This window comes from Pseudophryne corroboree, assembly GCF_028390025.1.
Source record: "Pseudophryne corroboree isolate aPseCor3 chromosome 3 unlocalized genomic scaffold, aPseCor3.hap2 SUPER_3_unloc_8, whole genome shotgun sequence".
In the NCBI taxonomy this organism is placed as follows: Eukaryota; Metazoa; Chordata; class Amphibia; order Anura; family Myobatrachidae; genus Pseudophryne; species Pseudophryne corroboree.
In genome coordinates, this window is record NW_026967574.1 from 1,567,756 (window position 1) to 1,588,934 (window position 21,179).

The 21,179-nt window shown below is 46.3% G+C and overlaps 1 pseudogene; it reads left to right on the top strand.

The window, feature by feature from the left end:
* The first annotated feature begins 4,176 nt into the window (after positions 1-4,176).
* On the top strand, positions 4,177-20,811 carry LOC134984753 (oocyte zinc finger protein XlCOF7.1-like; annotated as a pseudogene).
* The last annotated feature ends 368 nt before the right edge of the window (positions 20,812-21,179 follow it).

A 21,179-nucleotide genomic window follows, 5' to 3' on the forward strand; every position in this document is an offset into this window, starting at 1 on the left:
ATGGCACCAGCTAATAAAAGCAGAACACTGAGATAAATATTGGTGGATGTTTGCGAGTGTTTATTCTGGGGCCAATTGTGGTTGTCAAAGTACTTGCAGAGAAGTAAGTATAAAGCTCATGAGTGTTTAGAAGAGGGGAGTTGAGAATAGAAGCTGTAATGTGTACAGAGGGGAGAGTTTTATTGTGAGTGGAGAATGTGTTACATTTGGTAAAAATTTTAATGAATTGAAATAAGAAACAGTAGTGTGATGAACATGCTGTGGTCGTTTGTGAGATAATTTTGGGTTAAGTGGTTTAAGTAAGTTTCCTTGTTGGTGCTCAATGTTTGTTCAGCTGTTTTTTTAACTGTTTGGATACCACACTTCTTAATTCCACACTTATTAAATTCCCCAGCAAGCTGACCCCTTGACACAGTGACATCGGGGGACGTGTCTGCGTGATGACTGGAGAGGTGACTGCTGGGAATGGGGCATTATACAGTAACACCAGGGGATGTGTCTGGGTGATGACTGGAGAGGTGACTGCTGGGAATGGGACATTATACAGTAACACCAGGGGGCATGTCTGGGTGATGACTGGAGAGGTGACTACTGGGAATGGGGCATTATACAGTAACACCAGGGGACGTGTCTGGGTGATGACTGGAGAGGTGACTACTGGGAATGGGACATTATACAGTAACATCGGGGGGCGTGTCTGGGTGATGACTGGAGAGGTGACTGCTGGGAATGGGACATTACACAGTAACACCGGGGGACATGTCTGGGTGATGACTGGAGAGGTGACTGCTGGGAATGGGACATTATACAGTAACACCGGGGGACGTGTGTGGGTGATGACTGGAGAGGCGACTGCTGGGAATGGGACATTATACAGTAACACCAGGGGATGTGTCTGGTGATGACTGGAGAGGTGACTGCTGGGAATGGGAAATTATACAGTAACACCAGGGGACGTGTCTGGGTGATGACTGGAGAGGTGGCTGCTGGGAATGGGACATTATACAGTAACACCGGGGGATGTGTCTGGGTGATGACTGGAGAGGTGACTGCTGGGAATGGGGCATTATACAGTAACGCCAGGGGAAGTGTCTGGGTGGTGACTGGAGAGGTGACTGCTGGGAATGGGACATTATACAGTACACCAGGGGGCATGTCTGGGTGATGACTGGAGAGGTGACTACTGGGAATGGGGCATTATACAGTAACACCAGGGGACGTGTCTGGGTGATGACTGGAGAGGTGACTACTGGGAATGGGACATTATACAGTAACATTGGGGGGCGTGTCTGGGTGATGACTGGAGAGGTGACTGCTGGGAATGGGACATTACACAGTAACACCAGGGGGCATGTCTGGGTGATGACTGGAGAGGTGACTACTGGGAATGGGGCATTATACAGTAACACCAGGGGACGTGTCTGGGTGATGACTGGAGAGGTGACTACTGGGAATGGGACATTATACAGTAACATCGGGGGGCGTGTCTGGGTGATGACTGGAGAGGTGACTGCTGGGAATGGGACATTACACAGTAACACCGGGGGACATGTCTGGGTGATGACTGGAGAGGTGACTGCTGGGAATGGGACATTATACAGTAACACCGGGGGACGTGTGTGGGTGATGACTGGAGAGGCGACTGCAGGGAATGGGACATTATACAGTAACACCAGGGGATGTGTCTGGTGATGACTGGAGAGGTGACTGCTGGGAATGGGAAATTATACAGTAACACCAGGGGACGTGTCTGGGTGATGACTGGAGAGGTGGCTGCTGGGAATGGGACATTATACAGTAACACCGGGGGATGTGTCTGGGTGATGACTGGAGAGGTGACTGCTGGGAATGGGGCATTATACAGTAACGCCAGGGGAAGTGTCTGGGTGGTGACTGGAGAGGTGACTGCTGGGAATGGGACATTATACAGTACACCAGGGGGCATGTCTGGGTGATGACTGGAGAGGTGACTACTGGGAATGGGGCATTATACAGTAACACCAGGGGACGTGTCTGGGTGATGACTGGAGAGGTGACTACTGGGAATGGGACATTATACAGTAACATCGGGGGGCGTGTCTGGGTGATGACTGGAGAGGTGACTGCTGGGAATGGGACATTACACAGTAACACCGGGGGACATGTCTGGGTGATGACTGGAGAGGTGACTGCTGGGAATGGGACATTATACAGTAACACCGGGGGACGTGTGTGGGTGATGACTGGAGAGGCGACTGCTGGGAATGGAACATTATACAGTAACACCAGGGGATGTGTCTGGTGATGACTGGAGAGGTGACTGCTGGGAATGGGAAATTATACAGTAACACCAGGGGACGTGTCTGGGTGATGACTGGAGAGGTGGCTGCTGGGAATGGGACATTATACAGTAACACCGGGGGATGTGTCTGGGTGATGACTGGAGAGGTGACTGCTGGGAATGGGGCATTATACAGTAACGCCAGGGGAAGTGTCTGGGTGGTGACTGGAGAGGTGACTGCTGGGAATGGGACATTATACAGTAACGCCAGGGGAAGTGTCTGGGTGGTGACTGGAGAGGTGACTGCTGGGAATGGGACATTATACAGTAACACCAGGGGGCGTGTCTGGGTGATGACTGGAGAGGTGACTGCTGGGAATGGGACATTATACAGTAATACCAGGGGATGTGTCTGTGTAATGACTGGAGAGGTGACTGCTGGGAATGGGACATTATACAGTAACACCAGGGGAAGTGTCTGGGTGGTGACTGGAGAGGTGACTGCTGGGAAAGGGACATTATACAGTAACACCAGGGGAAGTGTCTGGGTGGTGACTGGAGAGGTTACTGCTGGGAAAGGGACATTATACAGTAACACCAGGGAATGTGTCTGGGTGATGACTGGAGAGGTGACTTCTGGGAATGGGACATTATACAGTAACACCAGGGGATGTGTCTGGGTGATGGCTGGAGAGGTGACTGCTGGGAATGGGGCATTATACAGTAACACCAGGGGACGTGTCTGGGTGATGACTGGAGAGGTGGCTGCGGGGAATGGGACATTATACAGTAACACCGGGGGATGTGTCTGGGTGATGACTGGAGAGGTGACTGCTGGGAATGGTACATTATACAGTAACGCCAGGGGATGTGTCTGGGTGATGACTGGAGAGGTGACTGCTGGGAATAGGGCATTATACAGTAACACCAGGGGATGTGTCTGGGTGACTGCTGGGAATGGGCCATTATACAGTAACACCGGGGGATGTGTCTGGGTGATGACTGGAGAGGTGACTGCTGGGAATGGGACATTATACAGTAACACCAGGGGATGTGTCTGGGTGATGACTGGAGATGTGACTGCTGGGAATGGGACATTATACAGTAACACCAGGGGATGTGTCTGGGTGATGACTGGAGAGGTGACTGCTGGGAATGGGACATTATACAGTAACACCAGGGGATGTGTCTGGGTGATGACTGGAGAGGTGACTGCTGGGAATGGGACATTATACAGTAACACCAGGGGATGTGTCTGGGTGATGACTGGAGAGGTGACTGCTGGGAATGGGACATTATACAGTAACACCGGGGGATGTGTCTGGGTGATGACTGGAGTGGTGACTGCTGGGAATGGGACATTATACAGTAACACCAGGGGACATGTCTGGGTGATGACTGGAGAGGTGACTGCTGGGAATGGGACATTATACAGTAACACCAGGGGACATGTCTAGGTGATGACTGGAGAGGTGACTGCCGGGAATGGGACATTATACAGTAACACCAGGGGATGTGTCTGGGTGATGACTGGAGAGGTGACTGCTGGGAATGGGACATTATACAGTAACACCAGGGGATGTGTCTGGGTGATGACTGGAGAGGTGACTGCTGGGAATGGGGCATTATACAGTAACACCAGGGGACATGTCTGGGTGATGACTGGAGAGGTGACTGCTGGGAATGGGACATTATACACTAACACCAGGGGATGTGTCTGGGTGATGACTGGAGAGGTGACTGCTGGGAATGGGACATTATACAGTAACACCAGGGGACGTGTCTGGGTGATGACTGGAGAGGTGACTGCTGGGAATGGGACATTATACAGTAACACCAGGGGATGTGTCTGGGTGATGACTGTATCACTGTGTCTATAAGGTGTCAGGATGTCACTGTCTATGTCTCCATGCAGGAGGGGGAGTATATAGAGGAACACAGGGGTCTGTACAAGGACGTGATGATGGAGAATCACCGGCCCCTCACATCACTGGGTAAGAGGAGACTGTCATGTATTGTACAGGGGAGAGCAGGTATGGGGACCCCCTATATACACACATCATCTGATAATCACATATATACACTGTACTCAGTCACTGTGTGTCTCCTACAGATGGGCTCAGTAACAGAGATAACCCAGAGAGATGTCCCCGTCCTCTGTATTCCCAGGATTGTACAGAGGAGAATCACTGGACCCCACAGGAGGATCAGGTAGGTGGGATTTAGGGTCTCCCCAATATACCAAAGTGACTGTCACTATATGATCTTTAGAGCAGCTGTGTGTTTTATGCACTGATATTATACTGTTTCACCTCAGTTTAATCTAACACTATGCAAATGCCATTGTATTATTTTCTCATACGTCCTAGAGGATGCTGGGGTCACATCAAGAACCATGGGGTATAGACGGGATCCACAGGAAACATGGGCACTTTAAGACTTTAAAAGGGGTGTGAACTGGCTCCTCCCTCTATGCCCCTCCTCCAGACTCCAGTTAGATTCTGTGCCCAGTGAGACTGGATGCACACTGAGGAGCTCTACTGAGTTTCTCTGAAAACACTTTATGTTAGGTTTTTTATTTTCAGGGAGGCTGCTGGCAACAGTCTCCCTGCTTCGTGGGACTGAGGGGAGAGAAGTCAGATCTACTTCTGTAAGTTTCAAGGCTCTGCTTCTTAGGCTACAGGACACCATTAGCTCCTGAGGGTCTGATCGCTAGGTACGCCTAGATGCTCGTTCCCAGAGCCCGCCGTCACCCCCCTTGCAGAGCCAGAAGTCAGAAGACAGGTGAGTAGAAGAAGATCAGAAGACTCCAGTGACGGCTTTGAGGTACAGCACAGCGGCCACGCTGCGCGCCATGCTCCCACACTCAGAGGCACTACAGGGTGCAGGGGGGGGGGGCGCCCTGGGCAGCATTTTAACCTCAAAATAACTGACTGGCAAGAGCGGACATAGTGCCAGGGCACTGTCCGGACCCCCGCCAGTATAAAAAAGTTTAAAAAGAGCAGGTCTGAAGCGCGCCATTACGGGGGCGGAGCTTAGCCCTCACAGCACCCAGCCCGGCGCCATTTTCTCTACACAGGCTGCAGAGACGCTGGTCCTTCCTCACAATGCTGTACAAGTAACAGGGTGCAAAATGGAGGGGGGGGGGGTTCGGGCACAGTGATTTTGGTGCATTGTATATAATTTATAAAAGCGCTGCAGGTCTGGGACATTTTCTGTAGTATTTTCAGACCGGTTTGGGCGCTGGGATGTGAGCTAGCAATATCTCCCTCTGTGTCTCTCTGACAGGCTTTACTGTGGGTCTGTCCCCTATAGGCCCAGTGTATCTGCGTGTGGTGGGTGCACGTGTGTCGGCATGTCTGAGGCGGAGTGCTCTTCCCAGGAGGAGACTATGTTAGGGACACAAATGGCTGTGGGAGTGACCCTGTTGGCACCGCCGACACCTGATTGGGTGAATGTTTTGAGTGCTTTAAATGATAAATAAAAGATTGGATTAATCTGAGTCCCAGAACCAGGCTTGGAAGAAATCCGTAGAGGATGTGTTGTTTCAAGTCCAGACCCCCTCGGGGTCACAAAAACGTTCATTTGCCCAGCTGACAGACAGGGATACCGACACGGACACTGACTCAAGTGTCGACTATAGTGATGCCAGATTAGATCTAAAACTGGCTAAGAGCATTCAGTACATGATTGTAGCTATAAAAGACGTGTTACATATCACTGACGACCCTACTGTTCCTGATACTAGGGTCTGTATGTATAAAGGAAAGAAACCTGAGGTAACATTTCCTCCCTCTCATGAACTGAACACGCTTTGTGAAAAGGTTTGGGAAAGTCCTGACAAAAAGTTTCAGATTCCCAAAAGGATTGTAATGGCATATCCGTTTCCCTCTGGGGATAGGGAAAAATGGGAGTCACCCCCCATTGTGGACAAAGCTCTGTCACGGCTGTCCAAAAAGGTGGCTCTCCCGTCCCCTGACACGGCAGCTCTAAAGGATCCCGCGGATCGTAGGCAGGAAAATACACTGAAATCCATTTATGTCACCACGGGTACGCTACTCAGACCAGCCATTGCATCTGCGTGGGTGAGCAGTGCTATCGAAAAATGGGCAGATAACCTGTCGTCTGAATTGGATACCCTAGATAGGAATAGCATTCTTTTGACACCAGGACTAGGTCATATCAGGGACGCTGCAGTCTACCTAAAAGAAGCTGCGAGAGATATTGGCCTCTTGGGATCACGAGCCAATGCCATGGCAGTCTCAGCTAGGAGAACATTGTGGATTTATCAATGGAATGCTGATGCTGACTCTAAGAAAGCTATGGAGTCTCCACCATATAATGGTGGTGTGTTGTTTGGTGACGGCTTCGCTGACTTTGTATCTACGGCTACCACGGGTAAATCATCATTTTTACCTTATGTGCCTGCACCACAAAAGAAAGCACACCACTATCAGATGCAGTCCTTTCGGCCCAATAAATACAGAAGGGTCCGAGCGTCTTCCTTCCTTGCTATGAGAGGAAAGGGAAAAGGTAAACGATCACCGGCCATGGCCGGTTCCCAGGAGCAGAAGTCCTCCCGGCTTCTGCCAAGTCCACCGCATCACGCTGGGACTCCTCTGCGGGAGTCCGCACCGGTGGGGTCATGTCTCAGGCTCTTCAGTCAGTTCTGGGCTTGTTCGGCCCTGGACCCATGGGTTTTAGAAATAGTGTCCTAAGGGTACAAACTGGAGTTTCAAGACGTCTCCCCTCACCGATTTTTCAAATCAGCCTTACCAGCTTCTCTTCCAGACAGGGAGGTGGTATGCGCCGCAATACAAAAAAGACTTTTGTTCGAGCCTGTTTGTGGTCCCGAAGCCAGACGGCTCAGTCAGACCAACCCTGAACCTCAAATCCCTAAATTTCTACCTAAAAAAATTCAAATTCAAGATGGAATCTCTCCGGGCAGTGATCTCCAGTCTGGAGGAGGGGGATTTTATTGTGTCGGTAGACCTAAAGTATGCCTACTTGCATGTTCCCATTTATTCCCCACATCAGTCTTACCTGAGGTTTGCAGTTCGGGATTGTCATTACCAATTTCAGACGTTGCCGTTTGGTCAAAACCCTCGGAGCCATGGACAGACCAAAGTAATGGCCAAAATGATGCTTCTCCTACACAACCAAGGAGTCACGATTATCCCGTACTTGGACGATCTCCTGATAAAGGCGAGATCCAGGGACCAATTGATGCAGAACATTATCCTCTCCCTGACAATTCTGCAGCAACATGGTTGGCTCCTAAACTTGCCAAAATCACAGTTGGTTCCGACGAGACGGCTGTAGTTTTTGGGAATGATTCTGGACACAGAATTACAGAGAGTCTTTCTTCCAGTGGAAAAGGCTCTGGAACTTCAATGTCTGGTCAAACAATTGCTGAAACCAGCAAGAGTGTCGATCCATCAATGCACTCGGCTGCTGGGAAAGATAGTGGCGGCCTACGAGGCCATTCAGTTTGGCAGATTCCATGCCAGAGTGTTTCAGTGGGACCTGTTGGACAAGTGGTCCGGGTCCCATCTGCACATGCACCGATGGATAAACCTGTCTTCCAAGACCAGAATCTCACTCCTGTGGTGGCTGCACAGTTCTCACTTCCTAGAGGGATGCAGGTTCGGGATCCAGGACTGGATCTTAGTGACCACGGATGCGAGTCTCCGAGGCTGGGGAGCAGTCACGCAAGGGGACAGCTTCCAGGGAAGATGGTCAAGCCAGGAAATGTGTCTACACATAAACGTTCTGGACTTAAGGGCCATTCACAACGGCCTTCTGCAAGAGGAACATCTTCGTAATCGGCCCGTTTTGATTCAGTCGGACAACATAACAGCAGTAGCGTACATAAACTGCCAGGGTGGAACAAAGAGCAGAGCGGCAATAGCAGAGGCCACAAAGGTGCTCTGTTGGGCGGAAAGGCATACAAGCACTCTGTCAGCAATCTTTATTTCAGGAGTGGATAACTGGGACGCAGACTTCCTCAGCAGACACAATCTCCATCCAGGAGAGTGGGGTCTTCATCAAGAGGTCTTTGCAGAAGTGACAAGTCTTTGGGGAATTCCTCAAATAGACATGATGGCGTCTCGCCTCAACAAGAAACCTCAGGATATTGTTCCAGGTCAAGAGACCCTCAAGCAATAGCAGTGGATGTCCTAGTGACACTGTGGGTGTTTCAGTCGGTGTACGTGTTTCCTCTGCTTCCACTCATTCCAAAAGTGATAAAGATCATAAGAAGAACAAAGGTTCGAGCGATCCTCATTGTTCGAGACTGGCCAAGAAAGGTTTGGTATCCGGATCTTCTGGAATTACTCGTAGGAGATCTCTGGCCTCTTCCTCTGAGGGAGGATCTGTTACAGCAGGGGCCGTGCGTGTTCCAAGACTTACCGCGACTTCGTTTGACGGCTTGGAGGTTGAACGCCGGATCCTAACCCGGAAGGGTATTCCCGAGGAAGTTATCCCCACTCTTATTCAGGCCAGGAAGGAAGTAACGATCAAACATTACCACCATATTTGGAGAAAATATGTGTCTTGGTGTGAATCCAGGAAGGCTCCTACGGAAGAATTTCAGTTAGGACGTTTTCTCCATTTTCTACAAGCCGGTGTGTATGCGGGCCTAAAGTGGGCTCAATGAAAGTTCAAATTTCAGCTTTAACGGTTTTCTTCCAAAAACAATTGGCCTCTCTTCCAGAAGTTCAGACCTTCGTGAAAGGCGTGTTGCACATCCAACCTCCCTTTGTGCACCCTGTGGCACCGTGGGATCTTAACGTGGTGTTGCAATTCCTTCAATCTCATTGGTTTGAACCTTTGCAGAAGGTAGAGTTAAAATGTCTTACTTGGAAAGTGGTCATGCAGTTGGTGGCCTTGTCTCACAAGACCCCTTATTTGATCTTCCATGAAGATAGAGCAGAATTGAGGACTCGTCAGCAGTTTCTGCCGAAAGTGGATTCGTCGTTCCACTTGAACCAACCTATTGTGGTGCCGGTGGCTACTGACGCCTTGCTGGTATCGAAGTTTGTCGATGTAGTAAGAGATTTGAAAATTTATGTCACCAGAACGGCTCAGTTTAGGAAAACGGAGGCTCTGTTTGTCCTGTATGCTCACAATAAAATTGGGGCTCCTGCTTCCAAGCAAACTATTGCGCGCTGGATCTGTCATACAATTCAGCCGGCTCATTCTATGGCCGGATTGCCGTTACCGAAATTGGTGAAGGCCCATTCTACCAGAAAGGTGGGCTCGTCCTGGGTTGCTGCCCGGGGGGTCTCGACATTACAACTTTGCTGAGCAGCTGCTTAGTCGGGTTCAAACACCTTTACGAAGTTCTACACGTTTGATACCCTGGCTAATGAGGACCTCATGCTTGATCATTCGGTGCTGCAGAGTCATCCGCACTCTCCCGCCCATTCTAGAGCTTTGGTATAACCCCATGGTTCTTGATGTGACCCCAGCATCCTCTAGGACGTATGAGAAAATAGGATTTTAATACCTACCAGTAAATCCTTTTCTCTTAGTCCATAGAGGATGCTGGGCGCCCGTGCGTACTTTATCTGCAGTTATTATTTGTGGTTACACACATGTTGTGTTACGTTTATAGTCAGCCTCTTGCTGATGATGTTCATGCCGTTGACTTGCGTTGTGTTAAATGCCATGTTGCACGGCGTGCTTGAGGTGTGTGCTGGTATGTATCTCACCTTAGTTTAACTATAAATCCTTTTCCTCTAAATGTCCGTCTCCCTGGGCACAGTTCCTATAACTGGAGTCTGGAGGAGGGGCATAGAGAGGGGAGCCCGTTCACACCCCTTTGAAAGTCTTAAAGTGCCCATGTCTCCTGTGGATCCCGTCTATACCCCATGGTTCTTGATGTGACCCCAGCATCCTCTACGGACTAAGAGAAAAGGATTTACCGGTAGGTATTAAAATCCTATTTTTTGGGTTATTTAGGAAGAACGTCTGTCTGATATAAAGGCAGAAGATATAGAGGGAGAAGAAAAGACGTATGTGACTGATATAAAGGCAGAAGATATAGAGGGAGAAGAAGAGACATATGTGACTGATGTAAAGGCAGAAGATATAGAGGGAGAAAAAGAGACGTATGTGACTGATATAAAGGCAGAAGATATAGAGGGAGAAGAAGAGACGTATGTGACTGATATAAAGGCAGAAGATATAGAGGGAGAAGAAGAGACATATGTGACTGATATAAAGGCAGAAGATATAGAGGGAGAAGAAGAGACGTATGTGACTGATATAAAGGCAGAAGATATAGAGGGAGTAGAAGAGACGTATGTGACTGATATGAAGGCAGAAGATATAGAGGGAGAAGAAAAGATGTATGTGAGTGATATAAAGGCAGAAGATATAGAGGGAGAAGGAGAGATGTATGTGACTGATATGAAGGCAGAAGATATAGAGGGAGAAGAAGAGAAGTATGTGACTGATATAAAGGCAGAAGATATAGAGGGAGAAGAAGAGACGTATGTGACTGGTATAAAGGCAGAAGATACAGAGGGAGAAGAAGAGACGTATGTGACTGATATAAAGGCAGACGATATAGAGGGAGAAGAAGAGACGTATGTGAGGGGTGATCAGCAGTGTAAGGAGGAGGAGATCCCTACAGATATCAGCACAGGTGAGTAATAAACACTTATTACAGAAGTCACATATTCTCCTTGCTCAGTCACTACAGCAATCTCTTATACTACACCCTCCTCCGCCATCAGCCCTGTTCTCGGTTTGGTGTTTCTAACACAAGGCTATCCATGACAAACATCACATGTAGAGAGTTATTACACACAACACTATAATGTTATTAAAAGTACAAATTAGAAGTTTATTATTAGTGATTATATGTAAATGTGTATATATGTATGTATATAATTAGTATTGTTTTTTGTGGAGTGACAAATTTATATGCATTTTGTTAGATGATGCAGGTATGAAATATTTCCTGCTATACAATAGACCTGAGCTCACCAAATACAATTCGTATAAGATTCAGAAATAAAATGAAATTTGAATCTAGAACTTCAAGTAAAACAGATTAAAAGCTTATGACAAGTACATATCTGTATAATCATAAGACAAGCGTTTTGCACTTGTTGTCACCCTTGCATGGGCGGGCTTGTTCTTATCCACTCCAATTTTACTATAAATACAAATTGCGTATCATCCAACGCGTTTCATCAATAGTGACTTCTTCAGGGGTGTTTTCTGTTAAAGACTTTATCCTCAAATATCAGTTGTGTAGACCTGAAATAATTGTGTAACCTTCAGATGGTAATTGTGGACTTGTTCATGATGAACACATTCCTAATTACTTGTGAATAATAGTTCCTGCTCTGTGCAATTCTGAGGTTATGACTTTAGGGAATGTAATGGCCAGATCCAATATTGCTCAATCTAAGGTCTCCCAGTAGCCTTACTACATACATAAATGTGTCTTGCACTCAGTATATTAACTAACAATAATAAACAGTGGAGTTTTAGTTCATGTATTGCTCAGTGCATTTAAGCCTGCAGCCCCCGACAAGGGACCCCACTATACTGCAGGTGCTACTCTATTGCCCAAAATAATTACCATAAAAACAGCTATCACATTAGTGTTAGACTTTAGGTATGCTCTCAGCGGCGGAACAGTGGCTGAAAGGCTTGGCTTGGTTTTCAGAGCACCAGTCTGATGTGCCACATCTCACGTGGCCCTCCAATTCACCAGATCTGGGACTGTTTGGCTGGGTCCGGCATTGTAATGTTGGAGCATTTCCTGATGCGTTTGGAATGATTGGTGGTTGCTAGGCGCCCTAAATGCCTGTGGTCCCGATTTGTCATGATCTACTATCGCCCACTGTTCCTCCGCTGAGATTCTTGGTGTCCAGGCTTCTTCCACTGTAGATGGATACTACTCACTGTCTACAAGGGATCACCAACAAACAAAAGCCGGTCTCGGACAAAACCAATGGCTCCCTTTTGCCAGTCGCATCACATGCACGACCCATGGTTCCATCTGAAAAAGAAACAATATCTCAACAAATTTACATTGTATCAATACCTCAGACATTCACAATGATCATCCAGTAGTTTTAGTGTCACCATCTACACGCATGTCGCTGTCCGTCGCTCACTCCAGCGCATCAAAGTGACGTCATCTGACACACGCTACGCCCGGGGACATGGAGAGAACCTCATCCTTGTGACCTATAGTAACCAATGAGGACAAAAGTATCAAGTAACTTGCCAACAAAACAGTGTAACAACACCGATCAAATTCTATCCTCTTAGATATATATATATCTTTCTCCGGCAGGGTCCACAGGATAACATTGGGATATGATGACGTGACAGCGGATTAGCAACAAACGGTCAAAGCTTTCGGACTCCCAGCATGCAACGGGCCTGTCCATATATTCCTGGCTCAGGCAAATCAGTTTTTTGTTTGGTGCGGCAGGAGCCGGACCATGGTCAGAGGGCTGCTGTTTTTTAGCAGCCGTAAGTTTTCTTATTTTATTTTTATAGTATTACCACTTTTTTTGAATGATCTTTGTGAAAAGCATCTTATACGCACCTTAGAGTCGCTCCAACATCTCCCCGCCGGGTCGCGACAACGCTTACCCACGTGTACAGTGAGGCAGGCACAGGTTCTGGTGAACCTTCATGGGCTACTTTGCACAGACATTATCCAATGTAGCTGAACAGTTTATACCAGCTCCTATACCATAGGTTTCCCTATTAACCCTTACATGCAGCATTCATTCTGAGGTTTATACACCTAGGGAGTTGTCAGCCTCTCTAAAAAGCAGCCTGAAAGATTGGTGGTAAGTAAATCACATAGACATGATACAACATCTTCACAGTCTACACATGTTTTAGATGAGGATTCGTTGGAGGATGAGGACTCATTACACTTCAGTAGGTCTCAGCTCAATGGACATACCTGAGCTAATTAGTGCTATGTAAGCCATTCTATCCTTAGAAGAGGCAGCAGAGCCTGTGTTAAAAACTAAGGCAACTGTGTTTAAACATCCCAAAACAGATGATGGAAATTTTGGGTTACGCCCAGTAGGAAGTTAGAATTCCAAGAAATGGAATTCCAATTATCCTCGTCCAGCTGGGGACTGTTTAAAAAAAAAAAGGGGAGGTGGCTCCCAAAGTAGATTCGCAGGTCTTAGATTGGTGCGAAAATCTACATTACTTTTGTTTTCAACATCAATAAATGATGTCACGGGGGTGTGTCCTGACTGGAAAGGCAGCAGGAAGCAAGATAAAGGAACTCCTGCTTATATAGGTCCTTTCTGCCTTTTACAGCTGTCCTACGGGCTCTTTCAGGCCCTTTCTTGCCCCTCTGTGTGTTTTGACACCCCGGTGTGTAGGTTGCGGAGCCGGGGAGCCATTCATTTGGCTTTTGCAGGTTATGGCCTACACCCGGATCCAAAGCTGCAGATTGAAGTTGTGCAGTGATCCCACCACAGCCTGGACCTCAGCGAGGTAGCGCTGCTACTCACCGAGGGCTGTCCACTCTTGTGCCTAGCTGTGCTGTTGGAGTCGTGTGGAGAGGCTGACTGGGGATCAGCGGTGACCGCAGCGGGAGACACTGAGCGGAGCTGCTCTCCTGGCATCTGATGCGGCGCATACTACGGGGATTGGTGGCCTCAGCAGGGACGCGTCAGGTTTGTCAGCTCACCCACCCGCAGCCTACCTTCTCCTACTGTCTGGCCGTTGAAGCCATGAGTCGTGGAAGCGGGGAATACATGGAGCGCTTGCCTGTCATCACTCCAGCGGTGTCCCGGCATCTCCCCCTCTCCTCCTAACCCATGGTGCTACGGGGGAATCTGCCGGAGCTGTGAATTATAGAGGACATAGAATGTATAGAGCGTTGTGTAACAGGACCATCTAGAGTGCCTTAAAACGTCTTCAACCATTACAGCTGGGCTGTGCGTCTGACAAGAAGAAGCAGATGATGTTGTAGTGGTCTCGGAAGGACCACGTGAATTCGAGATACCAAAGAGATGGACAGGTGGTGCCGATTTGGTACCTTTTTAACCTTTTTTGGAGGCATGATAAGCCGGCAACAAAGAGACCTCTCAAGAGATAGGAAAATACAAACAATCTATAAATAAAAGGAGCAGTAGTACGCTGTCAGGAGGTTACATCAAGATGAATCCGTTCAAAAGTAAACCTGATGTAATGCAACTCAAATAACACAATAATGACCGAGAAATTCCACTAGAGGTCAGCGTGATCACAGACGTGAAGTACTCAGCACAGAGAGACACAAATGGCAAAATATATTATATTCAGTGGATAAATCCACAAAATAATATACTGTGAGGTTGTAATCAGAGTGTAATGAGCTGTACTCAGATGATACTTGTTACTGGGCTCTGCATGTAGACTGAGAGGAAGTAGATTATAGTGGTACCATATAAATAGAAGGTAGTTTCACCTCCAGGCAAATGCTGCAATTTAGTGTAGTGACCTCAATCTAGCCATCAGGACACTTACTTATATTAAACCTTATTGAAGGCAGAAGACAAAGCATGCGATGGCCGGGCACCAGGATCCAAAATGGCAGCCATCTCACTTCCTAATATCACCGCTGGGCTCCGGTGACTGTGGGCATCCCGTTCTGTCCCCAGCAGTAGCGGGAGCTGTGTACCCGTGTTATCTGGAGAGCAAGTGCTCCCGCCTGAGCCAAAAGCTCCTTCAAGTCAGGTGTCTGGAGCGTGCAGGAAAGACCAGGCGTGCACAGCCCCAGAATACAGCCCATGGCTTCATAGGCGTCACTAGGCTGCGGCAGTGAATGGTGCCCGGAGTAAGTGGAGCGAGCAGCTTTAGTGCAGTAGGAGTGGGGAACTTAATAGATTGGGTCTTGGTCCCAGCAGCGGCTGAGAGCTATCAGATAGGGTAGATAAGAAGCCACTTAGTGAGGAGAGCTCCAGAAAACACATCTGGATGGACCACGCTCCTCTTATTTATTATTTTATATACTAACAGGGGTGACAGGTGTGGTACATCCCTGCAAAGGCAGATCCAATCTCTCATCAGACTCTGCTGTCTTCCCTGCACTCTCACTCAGATGTTCACTGCTGCCAGTAGCACACGTATGAGAAGCAGAAGTATGGCGGCAGCTGTATAGATTCTGATATGTAATTCTCTATATCATACTTACCGTACACACATCATCCTTTTTACTATTGAGAATATAGAGGTAAGACACTAATGATGGGGTTGTAAAAATAGGATTTTAATTACCTACCAGTAAATACTTTTCTTATAGTCTGTAGAGGATGCTGGGGTCCATTTAGTACCATGGGGTATAGACGGGTCCTTTGGGAGCCACTGGCACTTTAAGAGTTTAATAGTGTGGGCTGGTTACCCTCTATGCCCCTCCTACCAGAATCAGTCTAGAAACTGTGCCCGAGGAGACAGACATACTTCGAGAGAAGGAAATACACAGATAGTGGTGAGATTCACACCAGCTCACACATAACAAAAAGGAAAGCCAAACTAACCAACTTGAAACAATTCAGCAACGGCTAAACCAACAATACTGAAGCAAGTAACAATGCAGTAATACGAAGCACATGGCGGCCAAACAGCATCCTCTACGGACTACGAGAAAGGATTTACCGGTAGGTAATTAAAATTCTATTTTCTCTTGCGTCCTAGAGGATGCTGGGATCCATTTAGTAGCATGGGGATGTACCAAAGCTCCCAGTACAGGAAGGAGAGTGCTGAGGTTCCTGCAGAACTGATTGACCAAAATTGAGGTCCTCATAGGCCAAAGTATAGAACTTGTAAAACTTAGCAAACATGTTCGACCCTGACCAAGTAGCTGCTCGGCAAAGCTGAATAGCTGAGACACCCCGGGCAGTTGCACAGGAAGAACCCACTTTTCGGGTAGAGTGGGCCTTAACAGATTTTGGAATTGGCAATTCTGCTGTGGAATAAGCATGCTGGATAGTAAGCCTGATCCAGTGTGAAATTGTCTGCTTAGAAGCAGGACACCCAATCTTGTTGGGATCATAAAGTACAAATAGTGCGTCCGACTTCCTGTGACGAGTAGTTCTCTTCACATAGATTTTCAAAGCCCGCACGACATCCAAGGACTTTGAGGTAATTGAGGTGTCAGTAGCCACCGTAGGAAATTTCTTGGATTCACACCAAGACACATACTTTTTCCAAATCCGATGGTAATGCTTAGACGTTACTCCCGAACCTTTGAAGCTTGCATCCGTGGTTAGAAGAATACAATTCTGAATCCTGAACCTGCTGCCCTCGAGCAGGTGAGAAGTTTGCAGCCACCAGAGGAGTGAAATTCTGGCTTTCGGTGACAGGCATATCCGCTGGTGCATGTGAAGATGTGATCCCGACCACTTGTCCAGGAGAACCAGCTGGAAGAACTGTGCATGGAATCTTCCATATTGTAGAGCCTTGTAGGAGGCTACCAACTTCCACAGAAGGCGAATGCACTGATGAACCAATACCTGGGGAGGTTTCAAGACATCCCGGACAATTGATTGGATCTCCAACGCTTTCTCCACCGGTAGAAACACCCTCTGCACTTCCGTGTCGAGTATCATCCCCAGGAAGGGCAGTCTCCTTGTCGGTTCCAAATGTGACTTTGGAAGGTTCAGGATCCACCCATGATCCCAGAGTAGTTGAGTGGAGAGCGCAATACTCTGCAACAGCTTCTTCTTGAAAGATGCCTCTATCAGCAGATCATCCAGATATAGAATTATGTTCACTCCCTGTTTGCGTAGGAGGAGCATCATCTCCGCAAGTCCCACGAAGCAGGGAGTCTTTTGCCAGCAGCCTTCCTGTAACCTAACTAACTCTAGAAAATAAAAAAAACTAAGAACTAGGAGCTCCCCTAGCTGTGACCGGCTGCTCTGGGCACATTTTCTAAACTGAGTCTGGTAGGAGGGGCATAGAGGGAGGAGCCAGCCGACACTATTAAACTCTTAAAGTGCCAGTTGGTCCCAAAGGACCCGTCTATACCCCATGGTACTAAATGGATCCCCAGCATCCTCTAGGACGTAAGAGAAAGTAGATTATAAACTAGCAGATGATGATGATTACAGGGTATCATATGGTGTATTGCATGTAAAGTGCCTTGTTCCACACCTACTCTGCTGTAGCAATATACCTTATATACGGGTGAGTATCACATGTACAGGCTTACCAGCGTATGAGCACACACATAAAGGAATGCTACCTTACCAATGCTTCCAGGAGTAACGTTAGGAGACATTTCTCTGATCCATCAGCTCATACGACTGAGGTTATTGTTCATCTAGAATCTCCACTTCATACGATATGTTCCCCATCCATTGTTTTACATTGGTCCTGACATAGGACTTGGCGAGTGACTACATCTCCATTTATACTTCATGGTTAGTTACCAGTACAAGAGAGAGATATATCTAAGTCTTATTATAATATTACATTTGTTATTGTGAGTGTTCTCAGGAGGGTGGACACAATGATAGTCTGAGACACAATATTATAAAGCCTTCATTAAAAGTTATGTTTTATTATACACACACATTTACAATTAAGTGTCCCAGAGAGTCGTCTTCTCCTATTGTTTACAAGATTAATATTGTTACAGAAAAGTCATATTTACATAATATATTTTATTTCCAGCAGATGGACACACAAGCAGGAATATCTCAGAAGGACATCTAATGTTATCCCCGGATTGTAACATAAAAGATAATGACAGCAGACAGGATTCTCCAGGAGATAACCCCATTACCCCAATTATACATCCAGCTCTATCAGCTGATCCCTTTGATCCTGGAAAATGTTCTCCTGATCACTCTGATATTGGTGTATCTGTTACACCTCTGACAGTAGATATAGAGTTTCCCTGTTCTATAGGTGCCAGATGTTTTACACAGAACACAAAGCCTATTAACCCACAGACAGGTAACGCAAGTGAGAAGCCATTTCTATGTTCTGAGTGTGGGAAATGTTTTGCATACAAATCAGATCTTGTTGCACATCAGAGAATTCACACAGGTGAGAAGCCATTTCCATGTTCTGAGTGTGGGAAATGTTTTGCACACAAATCAGATCTTGTTATACATCAGAGAATTCACACAGGTGAGGAGCCATTTCCATGTTCTGAGTGTGGGAAATGTTTTGCACGCAAATCAGATCTTGTTATACATCAGAGAAGTCACACAGGTGAGAAGCCATTTTCATGTTCTGAGTGTGGGAAATGTTTTGCACACAAATCACATCTTGTTAGACATAACAGAAGTCACACAGGTGAGAAGCCATTTTCTTGCTCTGAGTGTGGGAAATGTTTTATCCAGAAATCACATCTAGTTATACATCAAAGAAGTCACACAGGTGAGAATCCATTTCCATGTTCTGAGTGTGGGAAATGTTTTGCACGCAAATCAGATCTTGTTATACATCAGAGAAGTCACACAGGTGAGAAGCCATTTTCATGTTCTGAGTGTGGGAAATGTTTTGCACACAAATCACATCTTGTTAGACATAACAGAAGTCACACAGGTGAGAAGCCATTTTCTTGCTCTGAGTGTGGGAAATGTTTTATCCAGAAATCACATCTAGTTATACATCAAAGAAGTCACACAGGTGAGAATCCATTTCCATGTTCTGAGTGTGGGAAATGTTTTGCACAGAAATCAGATCTCATTAAACATAAGAGAAGTCACACAGGTGAGAAGCCATGTTCTTGCTATGAGTGTGGGAAATGTTTTACCTGTAAATCACAACTTGTTACACATCAGCGAAGTCACAGGTGAGAAGACATTTCCATGTTCTGAGTGTGGGAAATGTTTTGCACACAAATCAGATCTTATTAAACATGAGAGAAGTCACACAGGTGAGAGGCCATTTCTATGTTCTGAGTGTGGGAAATGTTTTGCATACAAATCAGATCTTGTTGCACATCAGAGAATTCACACAGGTGAGAAGCCATTTCCATGCTCTGAGTGTGGGAAATGTTTTGCACACAAATCAGATCTTATTAAACATCAAAGATATCACACAGGTGAAAAGCCATTTCCATGTTCTGAGTGTGGGAAATGTTTTGCACACAAATCAGATCTTATTATACATCAGAGAATTCACACAGGTGAGGAGCCATTTCCATGTTCTGAGTGTGGGAAATGTTTTGCACGCAAATCAGATCTTGTTATACATCAGAGAAGTCACACAGGTGAGAAGCCATTTTCATGTTCTGAGTGTGGGAAATGTTTTGCACACAAATCACATCTTGTTAGACATAACAGAAGTCACACAGGTGAGAAGCCATTTTCTTGCTCTGAGTGTGGGAAATGTTTTATCCAGAAATCACATCTAGTTATACATCAAAGAAGTCACACAGGTGAGAATCCATTTCCATGTTCTGAGTGTGGGAAATGTTTTGCACAGAAATCAGATCTCATTAAACATAAGAGAAGTCACACAGGTGAGAAGCCATTTTCTTGCTATGAGTGTGGGAAATGTTTTACCTGTAAATCACAACTTGTTACACATCAGCGAAGTCACAGGTGAGAAGACATTTCCATGTTCTGAGTGTGGGAAATGTTTTGCACACAAATCAGATCTTATTAAACATGAGAGAAGTCACACAGGTGAGAGGCCATTTTCTTGCTCAGAGTGTGGGAAATGTTTTACATGGAAATTAGATCTTGTTATACAGTTGTGCTCATAAGTTTACATACCCTAGCAGAATTTGTGATTTTCTAGCCTTTTGTCAGAGAATATGAATAACTCACAAACTTTTCTTTCACTCATGTGGTTGGGTGAAGCCATTTATTGTCAAACAACTGTGTTTACTCTTTTTAAATCATAATGACAACAGAAACTACCCAAATAACCCTGATCAAAAGTTTATCTACATCTCTGACCTTATCTGCCTTTACACTTCCACCCGTCCTTTTTGCTCTTCTAATGCACGCTGACTCTCCTGCCTACGGAATACTTCCTCCCACTCCTACCTCCAAGATTTTTCACGTGCTGCACCATTTCTCTGGAATTCCCTACCTCTCCCCCTCAGACTCTCCACCTCTCTACAAAACTTTAAATGGGCTCTCAAGACCCACTTCACCAAACCCAGCCAAATCTCATCCTAACCCTCTGTTCCACGCTCTCTATGTACCCCAGCTGTGTCACTCATCTGTCTACCCCTCCCCTTTAGAATGTAAGCTCTCACGAGCAGGGCCCTCTTCCCTCATGAGCTTATTTCTTACTTTAAGAATCTTCAACTGCACCAAATCCAGCAGTCTGCTGATGTAACTATGTTTATTTTCCCTGTACTTGTCCTATACTGTCGTCAACTCTAAGTTGCTGTTTTCCTGTTTGATTATTTGTTTATGTACTCTGTAATTAGGTGCTGCGGAACCCTTGTGGCGCCATATAAATAAAGGATAATAATAATAAAGTCACACAGGTGAGAAGCCATTTTCTTGCTCAGAGTGTGGGAAATGTTTTACACGGAAATTAGATCTTTTTACACATCAGATAAGTTACACAGGTGAGAGACCATTTTCTTGTTCTGAGTTTGGGAAATGTTTTGCACACAAATCAGATCTTATTAAACATGAGAGGTCACACAGGTGAGAGGCCATTTTCTTGTTCTGAGTGTGTAAAATGTTTTACACAGAAATCACAACTTGTTATACATCAGCAAAGTCACACAGGTGAAGAGGCCATTTCCATACTCTGAGAAATAAATCAGCACAATAGACATCACTCAGGTGGGAAACCATTTTAATCTTCTGGAGTATACTTATTGCCATGCATTGTTGTTCAAGGTTCTTCTATCTCCTATGCTTTTTGCTCCAGTTGTGGGTGATGCCAGTTGGTGAAACAGGTCTATATGGTAGAAGCTCACCAACAAAGGACAGGTCTACAG